General features: G+C 40.9%; 1 protein-coding gene across 1 annotated transcript in view; it reads left to right on the top strand.

Annotated features, from left to right (window-relative positions):
• Positions 1–11,028, top strand: part of CIT (citron rho-interacting serine/threonine kinase) — a 158,540-nt gene that overhangs the window by 38,363 nt on the left and 109,149 nt on the right. The window lies entirely within an intron of this gene.

Below are 11,028 nucleotides of genomic sequence, written 5' to 3'. Positions count from 1 at the left end.
TTCATTTGTTTTCCTCTAAAATTTTTGTCTTTGCTCACAAGCATGTAAAATCTATAATGTGCACGCACAGTGGATTCATGCATACATCAGCTTGTAATCAATTAGTGCAAACTAAATTCCTTAAAAACAAAGACCTGGTTTATTGTCAACAGAACTTAAACGCTTGGTTTTTTACAAATTGGTAATTTTTTAACCATTTTTTAAAATTCTTGGATGTGTTATTGGTTGAATGTTCTTTAGTGACCTGACCCAATGATTAGTATATATTACAGCCAGTAGGAAAGCAGTTGGCCGGTTTAAGTGTGGGTTTTATTTTTGGTGATGAGGGGGGGTGGGAAAATGAAACCCATTTCTAGGTGTCAAAACCAGGCTTCTAGTTGGCATTGTGTTATAATTATAACCTCTCGCACCTTCAGCTAGAATGTGCGAGTTGGGTTAAAATCCAGTATAGTCCGGTCGAAAGCCCTTTTGATGGTTCCTCTAACCTGCCAAAATATTTAGGTAGGCTGCATTTCCATAAATCTGGGCAATTTTTTTTCTTCTGGTAGCCAGCTTGTTTTATTTTTCTAATCTTTAGGCATCAAACCCCAGATCTCTAAGGTTCAGCGCTTTTAATCAGTAATATATTTTCAGCGCAGTCTTCCTTTTTGCTTTTAGAAAGATTTCGTACAGTTTCTTTTAGATGCTGTTCAAACACTTAATCTTCTCTTGCCTTGCCTTTTTATCTCTGCAATCTTGAATAAGCAGTTAATTTTTTATGCACGCACTTGCTAATTATATATATCTCCACTCAAGTCAGTGAAGGGTGATTAATTACCTGAGTAACTTTATTTCGTGTTTTGGTAAACCTTGCCTTTTTAGTGTTGTGTCAGAATTCTCAGATTTTGTCCTAGTTTTTTCCTTTCAGGCTGTTTATAGGTTTTAGGCTTATTGGGTTTACAAGTGTAATCACTGTTCTGAAAATTATATCATTCCCGTGGAGGTTATATGTTGTCTGTCCTTCATGAGGCCCATCTTTTGAAGGCCATGGTTATCTTCCCTATGAGATGATTTTTGATGGATCACTGTAGTCTAGGTCATCTTCACACTCGTTGTGGCCATACTTAACTCACTGTGCCTTCTTTGGCTATCTTAATTTTTCCATATCTTAATAACTATCCACTTAGTTTTTTCTTATTTTTACTACATCCCCACCCCCACCCACCCACCCATATTTGTATCAGGGAATTTTCCTCATCCAACCGAATCCTGATTTTTTTTTTAAATTTATTTTTTAAAGTAAACGTTATATATATTCAAAGTATGCAACATGGTGATTTGATATATACATGGTGAAATGATTACTCTCGTCAAGTTAATTAACATATCCACTTCCTCATATAGTTCCTTTTTCCTTTTTTCTTTTTTTTTTCCATGATGAGAGTACCTGAAATCTATTCCCTTAGCCAATTTCCGGTCATAAGTTCAGAATCGTTAACTGAAGTCAGCATGCTATGCATTAGATCTCTAGACTCACTCATCTTACATAACTCCTACTTCACGCCTTTGACCAGCACCTCCCATCTCCCTCCATCTCTCCACCACTGGAAAGCAGCGTTCTACTCTCTGCTTCTGTGTAGTCGACTTCTTAAGATTCCACACGTAAGTGGGATCACGCAGCTATTTTCTTTCTGTGCTTGTCTTATTTCCCTTATAATGTTCTCCATGTTGCAAGGTTCATCCATGTTGCAAATGGCAGGATTTCCATTTTTTTTTTTTAATTTTTTTTCCTTCTTTTTTAAGACTAATATTCCATTGTATATATACACCACAGCTTCTTTACCCAGTCACCCATTGAAGGACACTCAGTCATTTCCATATCTTGGCTATTGTGAATAATGCTCTCATGAACATGGGAGCACAGGCATCTCTTTGAGGTGCTGATTTCATTTTCTTTGGGTATATAACCAAAAGAAGGATGGCCGGATCCTAGGGTAGCTCCATTTTCAGTTTTTTTTCGAGCAACCTCTACTGTTTTTGATAGTGGCTGTACCAGTTGACCTTCCCACCAACAGGGCACAAAGGTCCCCTTTTCTCCACTCGTTATCTCTTGTCTTTTTGATGTTAGCTATCTTACCAGGTATGAAGTGATATCTCATTGTGGTTTTGATTTGTGTTTCCCTGGCGATTACTGATATCGAGCACCTTTTCATATACCTGTTGGCCATTCGTATGTCTTCTTTAGAAAAATATCTTTTCACGTCCTTTGCGCAGATTCTTGATTCTTAAAACCTGTTGGTTTGAATAGACTTAGAACTCCCAGTATTAGACTTAGAACTCTCAGAAGAGTCATGAAATATGTTTGCTTTAAAAAAAATTCTTTTAATTTGAATGGACTTTATTTTGGAATAATATTAGATTTATAGAAAGGTTGCGAAGACATTTCTGAGAGTTCTCACATACCCTTCTCCCAGTTTCTGCTAATGTTAACATCCTACATAACTGTGCCAAACTAAGATTGATATTGGCATAGTACTATTAATTAAACTTCAGACTTAATTCTGATTTCACCAGTGTCCCCACTCATGTCCCTTTTCTTTCCCAGGAACAGAATCCAGGGTACCATATTGCAATTAGAGTGTTTGCGGTTGGTTTGGGGAGTAATACCTAGTGTAGCTCAGCCAGCGGGTGGGATCCTGTGTCCCACTGAGGATTGGTAGTGCCTTTTCGTGGAGCTTTCGTGACATCCCTGACTATGCAGAGAGCCATGGTATTAATTTCAATGTCTCCTAGCAGATTTTCCTGTTTTTCACCAACTCTGCTCCCTGAATATTTGCAATCAACTCATGTTTTTGTGATTGAAAACACTGCTAGACTCTGTGCTATTTGAGCTTTCTCCCAACTAAGTAACTCTAACGGAAATTATACATTTGTGTAGTCCTTTTTTTTTCATAAACACATGTTGAGTGACTTTCATCAACCAAAATACTTGAAGCTGTTAAGTTTCCCACGTTTATGGTCGCCGCTTAAATGCCTTGTGGTTCCAAGCTGTCGAATATTCCACTTTCCATACACAAGATTGTCCCTTGACGAAAGCAACATTAACCTCTCTCCTGTTTCACCCCTAATTCTTCTTTTTCTTGTTGTAACCAAAGAAAGAATACCACTTAACGCAGCAGGTAATAATCTTCTAAAACTCATTATCTCAAGAGGTGGTCCTGGCAGGATATATAAATGCAATTTTAGAAAAGTCTGGGTAAACGTATGAATGACAGAGTTGGGAATGGCTACTGAGAGAAACTTGGACATGTCTTAGCTTTGACACTGAGGTCAGATGGAGCATCTGTGCCCTCCTGGGTCCTACCTCTTGGGGTTCATGTGGGCAACATCACATAAACCAGGAATCTGACCCAGTTCAGGAATGCTTATTCTCCCAGCAAGTCAAAAGCTCGGTGATGAGTTACTGCCACACTCTTGGGTCTCTGGGCACCCATTACCCTGATGCTTCATTCCCAGCCTCACACGATGAGATGTAGGGTTGGGTTTTCAGCTGCTTATTACGATCATTATTTCAAAGCTGCTTTCCAGGTTTCAGTAGGGGGCTCTTGAAGCGTACTTGTGGCCCTGAGCTGTGCAGTCCTGGTGATGTTTCAGGTATTGGGCCAGGGTCTAGTTGTATCTAGGCTGATTTTCTGGGCTCTGGAAAGCCAAAGCCAATCAGAGCTTCTCTTTCATGCCTTTGGGGTTAACGTTTACCTTTTCTGGCATTGTGCACCTGCTCCTGTCAATGGGAAAGTTTTGCTGTCTGGTGCTCTCTTCTAAGTAACATCTTTTTAAATAGCTCCCCACCAAAGGCATAGTGATGTCAATGGAACCAGCACGCCTATACCTTTCATCCAAGACTGCCATGACTTGACAGTGAGAAATGTAAAATGCACGTGTTGATTATGGATTATTTCTTAGAACAGTTGATACTCTAGAGAACTCGTATTGTCTGTTACTTATGACATGGGCTTTTTCTTTTGAATTGTCTTCCTTTCACCATTCTCAGAAAGGCGCAGGCCTTGCAAAATTATTTTGGGTTGAGATCTGCATGATTCTAGAGCCTCTGCTCTTTCATATTGTGCATGCCTTAGCATAAGTAATTGTGATTGGTAATAATGTTTATAATGATGACGTGATAAACCATATGACATTAGAGGGTGGTTTAATCTCTGTGTCTATTTAAGCACATTTGGAATTGTAGTAATTTTTGAATCTATAAGATTCATCATAATTTGAGTATCTGCAGTGTGCTGAGTGCTACATTGGGTGCTGTAGCTCTGTAGATGAACAAATTTTGATACAGCCCTGCCTTCAGGAGTAGTTATAGGTCCTTTGCTTAAATAGAGCTGTGGTCCTGTTAAATTGCTGTACCTCAAAGTGATAGTTTAATCCTAGGTAGGTCGCCCACTGGCTTACTGAACCACATATGCTTGATTTTAAACAAAATACAGATATGACCCAGTGACCCCTTCCCTCCATACTGCATGATATTCTTTCTGCTGATCTGTTATCCTCCCCACACCTTAGATCTAGCCTGGGAAAGGACAATGTTGGATCAATGACTCACCTCTAAAATAGAGATTTATAGTCTCAGGATGAATTGAGAAGCCTCGGTTCATGTGTTCGGTTTATTTAGAACAAAGTCTCTCAATCTTGGCAGTATTGACATCTGCGACCAGGTAATTCTTTGTTGTGGGGACTGTTGTGTGAATTGAAGGAGGTTTAGCAGCACCCTGGCCTTTAGCCATGATGCCATAGCACCCTCCCCTCTGCAGTTGTTACAACCAAAAATGTCTCCAGATATTGCCCAGTGTCCCTTGGGGGACACAATTGCCCCCAGTTGAGAACCATTGATTTAGAAGAATTGACAAAGGTTGTTACCAGGAAAGAATATTACAGTAATCAGAATCCCTCCAGACTGCCGTTGCTGACAAGCAGTGGCACCATTCATTGCCTTGATACTCAGAATGTGGTCCATGGACCAGCAACATCTGCATCACCTGGGAGCTTGTTAGAGATGCAGAGCCTCAAGCCCCACCCCAGACCTGCTGACTGGAAGCTGCATTTTAATAAGATCCCCAGGAATAAGATTCCCAGGTGTATTAGCATTTGAGAAACCCTGCAGGAGGAGAAAATTAGGTCTGTCAGCTGTAGAGTTTCTGACTCATCTTTATGGGGTCTTCCTGGTTTTGTCCTCTGAGCGCAGGGTAAGGGAAGACTGCTTTTCGGCTAAGGACTTCTTTCATTGGTGGATAGAATTGCTTAGAAACGCCTGGTTTTAGACTCTGCTTTTGAGGAATTTAAAGGTTTTCTCTCAGGTAGAATTTACATCCTTCATATCTTTCACGATGGTGGTTTAACTTAATTTCCACCTGCTGATAGCAAATAGGTAGTTGTAAAATGGCATATGTATGCCTCTCCACACCCCAGCTTACTGTTGTCCTTTATTTACTTTTGATTAAGGATGGGTTAAGTTTTCATCATTAATACTTTTTACATGTGGCTTATACTGCTGTGCTATTTATCGAGCACCTACTATGTGCTAAGGGCTCTGCAGAGTACTTTATGCATATTGTCCCATTTACTCTTCCCCAAATCTCTGTGAGACAGGTACTATTTTTGGTCCTACAGTACAGTTGAGGATCCTGAGGCCTAAAGAGATGAAGCCACTTGGCGAAGGTTGCAGAGCCAATAGTTGGCAATGGCAGGAGTCAGACTCAGGTCTTTCTGACTCCAAGTTCTCTTAGCTTTTATTTATTTGAATAAGTAGTACAGTCCATGGTAAAAAAATTCAAGCGACATGAAAAGTTATACAATGAAAAATGTCTCCTTCTCACCACACGCCTAGTGCCTCTCCCTAAAGTGAACCACTGTTGCCAATTTCTTGTGTAGCCTTACATAATATTCTCCGCTTACATAAATACTAGCACAGCCTGTATTCATAACATCATTGTTATACTGCCTCCCAAGAATTGAGGAGTTTTTATTGTTAGGTTATTTTTCTGTATCATTGAATAAATGAGGGAGAAGCCTTTGTGGAAACCCTATCGTGTTTATCCTTTGAATTTGCCACTCTGACATTGATTTCTAATGAGCAGTGCTCTCTTCTCAAATGAAAACCCCTTATGGTTTTAATATGAATATTTTAGTTATTTTCATGTTCTGCTTTTCAAATAGCATTATCTTGATGGCTCGGGCATAGTGTGTGTGCGTGTGTGCGTGCGTGTGTGTGTGTGTGTGTGTGTGTGTATGTGTGTATGCACGCCTTTTTAAGGTCTGTTTGTTTTGGAGCTCCTGTCATTTGAGCCGGCATCTGGCGATGTTTTGTTTTATAAACTAGGTCGAGGAGGGTGGTAGATGTACTTCTCTGTAAGCCTTGGTTGGCCCTTGTATGTATCTCCCTGTCACACACCCACCCAGTCACTTCAGGGGAAGGAGGAAGTAAGGAAAAGGAGCCGGGGCTGTTTGGGGAAGTAGCATGAGGAGGGTAGAAAGAGGGAGGATGATACAGTAGTGATGGCAGAGATGCAGCCGACTGGACCAGGAGCACATGGGCACCACCTGCTAAAACATAAAAAGGGAATAATGGATATATGTGGTCACTAGCTCGTAGGCTCTTATGTGATATACTAGTGAATATGTGTGTCTTAGGGGCTAGTCCTGTTTTTAGAGAGTACGTTGTTGAAAGTAGAAAATAGACAAAAAGAGCTAAATGCTTACGAATTAAGATTATAGAATTTCCCCCCTCTAGTCTGAATTTAGAAGCTACATCCAGAGATGTTAAACATATGTAATAACTTACTTTATTCCAAGATAAATTGAAATGCCTTATTTTAGCAATGATTGCAATATTAGAAGGATAAAGATAAATGTAGAAATCTGGATGAAGAGAGAATCAGAGTAAGGAAATGAAGTCAGGGTTAAAGGTAAAAACAAACAAGTTCATCGTCAAGTTGCTAGAAGAGGACAGATTTGGGACTCTCAGCCTCCTAGTGGCCAAAGCAAAAAGGAGAATGTGAACAGTTACAAGAGGCTCAGATCCATGAGGAAAAAATCTGGGATGGTTTGCTCAGAGAAGACTTGATTGTCTGATTACTGAGCCCTGGGGAATTTCATCACTGTGTTCCCCACAAATAGGATCCCTTGTGACATGGTAAACCACATCCCTCTAATACATGCCCGAGGGATTTCCCTGTGATTCTTCTTATAGAGCCTCTTAATGTAAGCCAACAGTGCAATGCTAAATTCCAGTTTGGTAAGTCAATTCTAAATGAGGTAAATTAATGCCTTACCTGGGAGAAGATGGGAAAGAGGAAATAGGTTTGTAGAGAAAGCCCCTAAATTGAAGTCCTCAACCCTTAAATTGTCATTTGCCAGACCCTCCACTACCAAGGAAATATGGAAATGATTTGGCCAAAGATTCAAAATTATATTAAACATCTGGGACTATATTCAGCAGCCAACTTTCTAATCAGTTCTGTGAAGTGTGGTGATTGCATTTACATTCATTTTCTGAGCGCGAAGTTAGGATAGAACTAAAGAGGGCGGTTGGCAGGCATCGAAAGAGATTAAAATGTAGGACGACGAGTAAGGAGGTCCAGGTGGTTCATGACTGAGGGTTTGGAAATGATTTTCAGTGTCTCACTTCAGAGAAAAGTATGGCCAACTCTGTTGATCCCTGGTGACAGAAAGGAAAGGATAGCATTCAACTACAGCATCGACACTTTGGGGTTCTAAGACCCACCCTTCCTGTCCTTCAAAATTCTGACTAACAATGGACACACACAAAGAACCGATAGCCAGGTAGGGACCAAAATAGCCACTGTATTCTTGGCAAGGCAGGTGCTCAATAACCTTTGATGCAGGGGTCTCTTACGTTCACCTCCACTGCTGAACAGAGGAGAACGGTGGGCCTTTCCTCGCGGCCGGGGGGCCTTGCCATGGTGGGCCTGGAGGAGTGGTCACTTGGCTGAGTTCATGCCACGTCTGGATGTAGGCAGGAAAACGGAAGTGTGAAGCCCGTGGTCCGATCAATGTCCATTCCCGTGAGTCAGATTGGCTCCTCCGTGCTTGTCCTTGGGAGAGGAGTACATAAAAGGGTGACGCTAGATGTGTTCCTTAGGCCAGGAAGGGATTGGGGAGCAAATGTTCTCCCTCCCCAGTGGTTGAAAACAGCTTTACTGAGGAATTGACATACAGTAAGTACATGTATTTTAAACGGACAGTTTAAGTTTTGACATATGTATACACCTATGAAACCATCACCACAGTCAGGATAATAAACACATCCATCCCCCTCAAAAGTTTCTTCACATCCCTTCCCTAGGACCAGTCCCTATCCCTTCCCATCTCCGGGCAGAGACTCATCTGCCTTCTGTCACTCTAGTTTGTATTTTCTAAACTTTATGTAAATTAAACATACAATACGTACTTGTTTAACAAAAAAACAAAGAAAAATATGTACTTATTTTGTCTGGCTTCTTTCATTCAACATAATTCTGAGATTCATCCATGTTGTAGGCTGTATGGTAGTTCACATCTTTTATTGCTATGTAGTCGTTCATTGTGTAGATGTACCACAGTTTGTTTATCCAGTCATCTGCCGATAGATATTTGGGTTGTTTCTAGCTTTGGGCTCTTATGAAATATAGCTTCTGTGAACATGCATGTACATGTCTGTGGACATATGTGTTCATTTCTCTTGGGTAAGTACCTAGGAAGAGAATGGCCAGATCTTATGGTAGGTGTAAACTTTTTAAGAAAGTGCCAAATTTTTTCAAAGTAGTTGTACCATTTTACATTGCTCCACATCTTGCCAACACTCTGACAGTTGGATTTTAGTCACTCATTCTTGGAGTACAGTCAGCTGTGGAGATCGGCTTAATTTAAAACAAACAAACAAACAAAAAACTCCACTGGGTGAAGAAGTTAGGTCATTATTTTATAGAAGATCCCCACATTTGTCTCTTTGCTTCATCAGTAGGGGATGGTGGTTTTGTGTTCATTGGTCAATTCTGGCCATTGCTACCCCCACTCCCACCCCCAGCTCATTATTCTGAATGTCGTTAAATATAGGGAAAGAACCAAGCATTTATCCTGCCTTCCTATTTGAACTATATATAGGTAACCAAGTTGTTCACGTGCTAATAAATGTAGAAAGAATGATACAATTAGAAAAACACCTTAATGAAATAATGGCTCTAAGCAGTGAGCATCAATGGCTGCTGAAACCATTAAGTGAAAGAGTGGAGGGATCAGGCCGATATCATCAGAACCCATGGATCATTCTTAACACCACAAGAAGGGAGATAAGCAGGCATTGTGTGCCTGCCCTCTAACGTCATGCAGTGGTAACTAGACACCTTCTTGCCAAAAGAATTGAATTGGAACATTCAGAAGGCCCTGAGTTTAACTGCCAGTTTATAGGAAACATGGGGGACAGAGAAACATGTTAAATGAGGTCTCAAGGATACAATCGACCAAGTCCAGAATGTGGGACATTCTACAGCAATATGTGATCCAGTTTCTTATACCAATCAATGGCATTAAAAAGAAGGTGAGTGTTACAGATTAGGAGACACACCAAGAAAGTCAACATATGAACCTTGGTTGGATCCTGATTCAAACCAACCAACTGTAAAAGAGAGTTTTGAGACAAATGGAGACAGTCGAACACAAACATGGTGTTAGATAATGCAAAGAAGTTACTGTTAATTTTGTTGGGTGTGATGGCAGTATTGTGATAATTTTTCTTTTGAAGTCCTCCTCTGTGAAAAGCAGTGGTTCTCAACTGGGGGCAGTTTTGCCCTTCAGGGGACATTTGGCAATGTCCGGAGGCATTTTTGGTTGTCGTGACTTGTGGTGCTATTAGCCTCTAGTGCGCAGAGGTCAGGGATACTGCTAAACACCCGACAATACACGCAAAAGCCCCCTACAACAAAGCGTTCTGCAATTCCAAACGTAAGTAGTGCCACAGTTGAGGAACGTGTGTTAGAGACATCTTCTGTAGGAATTACGGAGCACGCAAATAAGATAAGTAAGGACGGGGATGAAATGACAGGAGGACGGGAGTTGCTAGGTGTTGAAGCTGGTCGATGGGCACGTGGGAATTCATTTTTCTAGTTTGCTACTTCGGTGCGTGTGAAAGTTTTCATAATAAAAATTTTAAAATAAATTAAAAAAATGTCGGAGGAAAAGATACGACAGAGGTACGACATGAAGGCAGCAAAGATACGACATGAGGGCAGCAAAGAATGAATCTGACCTGATGTATTCTTGGGCGTAGGTAATCGATGGGGGGGAGGATTCTGAAAGCGAAAGTTGTCGGGGCCTACAGCAAGCAGACCTGAGCGGGTAGAAGCCGATGATTTTGTTTAAATATGTTCCAGGGGCCTCCTCTTGGGCCCCAAACTGGATACAACCAAAGCAACTTTGCAGAGAAGTGCCGTCATCTCTTGTGGCAGTTTGAAAAGACTCTGCCTTTTGAGTGTTTTCAGCCTATGCAGGTGTTGCTTCAGTGGCTGAGTATCTAGACTGAGAGGGAGAGGAAAAGCAAAGTAAAACTAAGAGATTAGCAATCTGGTTCAAATGCCATCCAGAACTGAGGGGAAACACCTCTAAAAGTATAATTCTGTGTGAAAACATAAGTTGTTAACCAAGAACTCGATATTAAGCGTATTAAGCAGCCCAGTAGGAACATGGCTCTTGAGAGCGACGAGATTCAGGTAGAGCACACAGCTCCGCTGAGATCTCTCATCTGCCACCAGAGAGGAAATCTGCTTAGCTGTTGGCAGCCAGACCTTAGCATCCCTGAGATGGATTGATTGAAGCATACTTTAGTAACTCTGACTTCCTTATTCACTTACTTTGACGATACACTGTAAAAATTGATCACCGGCCAAATCAATATTACCTTAAAGTCTTTTTATGATTCTTGGGAAGCAAAGAGATGGGATAACTTTTAATTTACTTTATTGGAAACGATCTGATTTGTTTTCATTTTGA

This window comes from Pteropus vampyrus, unplaced genomic scaffold, assembly GCF_000151845.1.
Source record: "Pteropus vampyrus isolate Shadow unplaced genomic scaffold, Pvam_2.0 Scaffold23, whole genome shotgun sequence".
Classification (NCBI taxonomy): domain Eukaryota; kingdom Metazoa; phylum Chordata; class Mammalia; order Chiroptera; family Pteropodidae; genus Pteropus; species Pteropus vampyrus.
Note: the sequence above shows the minus strand (reverse complement) of the source record. Positions and strands in the feature narration are given on the sequence as shown.